Source organism: Mirounga leonina, unplaced genomic scaffold (genome assembly GCF_011800145.1).
Source record: "Mirounga leonina isolate KUSES-001 unplaced genomic scaffold, KU_Mleo_1.0 Mir_447, whole genome shotgun sequence".
NCBI lineage: Eukaryota > Metazoa > Chordata > Mammalia > Carnivora > Phocidae > Mirounga > Mirounga leonina.
In genome coordinates this window covers 9,983,359-9,986,479 of record NW_023270757.1, presented here as the reverse complement: position 1 = coordinate 9,986,479, position 3,121 = coordinate 9,983,359, and the positions used below count along the sequence as shown (strand labels likewise).

Here is a 3,121-nt window from a genome sequence, read left to right as displayed (position 1 = left end):
GTTACTTAATCAGAGAACTCAGTATTAAGATCTTACACAGATTGAAATAATTCAAGATTACTCTACCTTCAAGCCCTTTTCCCTTCAGTTCTGTGACGTTTTTACCAATAACAGAACACCTTGATTCTTTCCTCTTCTACTCACAAGCTTTTACACCTTCTGAGTTCTCTCAGTCTTCCAACAGATTCCACTTAATAATTATCATCTTTGGGCGCCTGGGTGGCTCAGTTGGTTAAGCGACTGCCTTCAGCTCAGGTCATGATCCCAGAGTCCTGGGATAGAGTCCCATATCGGGCTCCCTGCTCTGCGGGGAGCCTGCTTCTCCCTCTCCCACTCCCCCTGCTTGTGTTCCCTCTCTCGCTGTGTCTCTCTCTGTCAAATAAATAAAATCTTTAAAAAAAAATAATAATTATCATCTTTATCACTAACAAAGAAGCATATTTCCCAATATTATAAGTTCTTCAGATCACAGAAATATTTCAATATGGGTAAAATCAACATTTTCACAGTTAATCACATTATTTTGGATCTGTGGTCTAAAGAAGGTGTTCATGCAATATTTTCAAAATAAAAATTAAAAATCCTGATATGGACACTGACTACATTACTTACTTTATCTGATGTTATACCACTTTAAAATCTGGAGTACTTTCCTAAGGCAATCAAAATTTACTAACTTAAAATCAATGATTTTTCAAACCATTATGTAAATGAATTTCCTTTAAAAATAATGTCTATTTGGTAAATCCATAGAAAATTGCTCAGATGTTATCTAAATATCCCACAAAGGTTTTTTTGGCTTCTTTTATAAGAAGTATCAAGGCTACATTTAAAAAAAAAAATACAGGTGCTAGCCAAGCGTAAGCCTCAGAAAACATCTAAATATGGTGCCCTCTGGAAGAAAACATACAGGGAAATCTGGGAAGACATCAATGGAGGATCAGGTTATAACAGCCTATGACTTTGAGAAAGAAGTTAAAAAAGATCTGAGTGGTTCAGAGGAGGATGTTACTGAAGGGAAGTCTCCAGTAATTGATAAGCATGGGAAGAAAAGGATTTCTGCAGCAATATTTGAAGATATGGGGGGTGAAATACAAAATATGCTGGAAAGATTTGGAGCTGACATTAACAAGGCTCTTCTTGCCAAGAGAAAAAGACTAGAATTGTATACAAAGGCTTCTCTCAAAACTAGTAACCAGAAAATTGAACATGTTTGGAAAACCCAACAAGAGCAAAGGCAGAAGCTTAACCAAGAATATTCTCAGCAGTTTCTGACTTTGTTTCAGCAGTGGGATATACATATGCGGAAAGCTGAGGAACAAGAACAAAAACTAGCTAACGTGTTTCGACAGCAACAAAAAGTTTTTCAACAATCTAGACTTGTTCAGAGCCAGAGACTGAAAACAATTAGACAGTTATATGAGCAGTTCATAAAGAGTATGGAGGACTTGGAGAAGAATCATGATAATCTACTTACTGGTGCACAAAATGAAGTTAGAAAAGAAATGGCTATGTTGCAAAAAAAAAATTATGATGGAAACTCAGCAGCAAGAGATGGCAAGTGTTCAAAAGTCTCTTCTATCCATGTTATTCTGATGACTCTTTGAAGGAAGAACTTGAACCTAAGTAATATGATACAATTATAACATTAGCTATGAGGCATGTAATTCTTATAGAGTGGTTTAAAATTTCTAGTTTAAAATAATACATCGTGTTAATTGTTAGCTTAAGTGCAAGAACCTTCCTTCTGTTAACCTTCACATAAAGCTGAACAGTTATGTGAGTAGTAGCAATTCCTAAATTAGGGGAAGGAAGGACCTTAGAAATTTTAGACTGGTTATCTCACAGAAAAAAGACAAACAAATGACTGATTACCATGACAAATATACCAAGCTTCCAGCTCTTTAATAGTTAATAGTGAATTTTTCTCTTTAATACTTGTCAATTAACTTTTAGCAATCAAGATGATTTAATTTAAAAAAAATACATACTATTTCCCTTTTTGAACTGCAACATTCTCTTTAAGACAGACTTCATGTTACATACAATGGCATGCCCCAAACCAAGAAAGTATACCCAAATTCTTAAGATTGATGTCAGTAAATACATAAGTGCCTTACTCAATAGATGTTACAGTAGCATCTCCAGCAACAAAGAGCTGGCATTCAGCCAAGCTATGAGCAGCAAAGCCTGTGCCTATGGGGGCTGGGCTACAGTAAGAAACCCACACAGTGCCAGGATGGTAAGCCAAGAAAGGCTGACCACTTCGGAGCTGGCAGGGGAAACACAACATAAAATTTTGCTAGAGATCATTACTTTGTATGGCAGATACTGGCCACTGCTGGGAAGCAAAAGAAACTGATCAATTTGTTGTGAAGAAGTAATATAGTAGGTGGTTCATCTTGAGCAAAGCCACAAAGAGACAGAGGTCCCTCAAAAGTTGGCATTCTATTGTATATGTCATTGGCTGAAATATACTCTGAAATAAGATTCAAAATTAATGTCTGAAGGACACATATATATAACATCACAAAATTTGAGACAGCTTCCTCAACAAGGAAAATGCAATTTTAAATTTCCATCATCATCATTATTTTCATCATAAGCCACTTAAGTTACTCAATTTTTAACTTCAGTGTATTTATACATTTATTACAGAATACGTGCGGTGGTGGAAAGAAGGCAAGAAACAAAGATAAAAAGATTGTTTGCAACGTGGGTTATAAAGGTCGCTTTATGTCACACCGAAATATTTTTAACATTATACTTCTTTCAGTAAAGAATCTTTTAATGTTTTAAGCATGATCAGATTTGCAGGGAAAAGAAGAGAAATGAGGTAAAGGTAGGGAAACAGGAAATAGTCATATAGGTAAGATTTGTTCTATGGACTGAATGCTTGTGTTTTCCCAAAATTTATATGTTGAAACCTATTGGATGGCAATTGGAGGTAAGAATTTTAGGATGTGGATTAGATCATGGGGATAGAACCCTCACAAATGGGATTTGTGCTCTTATAAAGAAACGGCAGAGGGTTCCCTTGCTCCTTTCCCCATGTGATAACACAGGAACAAGAAGATTGTATATGAACCAGGAAATGGACTCTCACTAGATACAAAATCTT

At 35.7% G+C, this 3,121-nt stretch overlaps 1 pseudogene; it reads left to right on the top strand.

Moving 5' to 3' along the window:
• Nucleotides 1–873: 873 nt before the first annotated feature.
• Nucleotides 874–1,596, top strand: LOC117999000 (annotated as a pseudogene).
• The last annotated feature ends 1,525 nt before the right edge of the window (nt 1,597–3,121 follow it).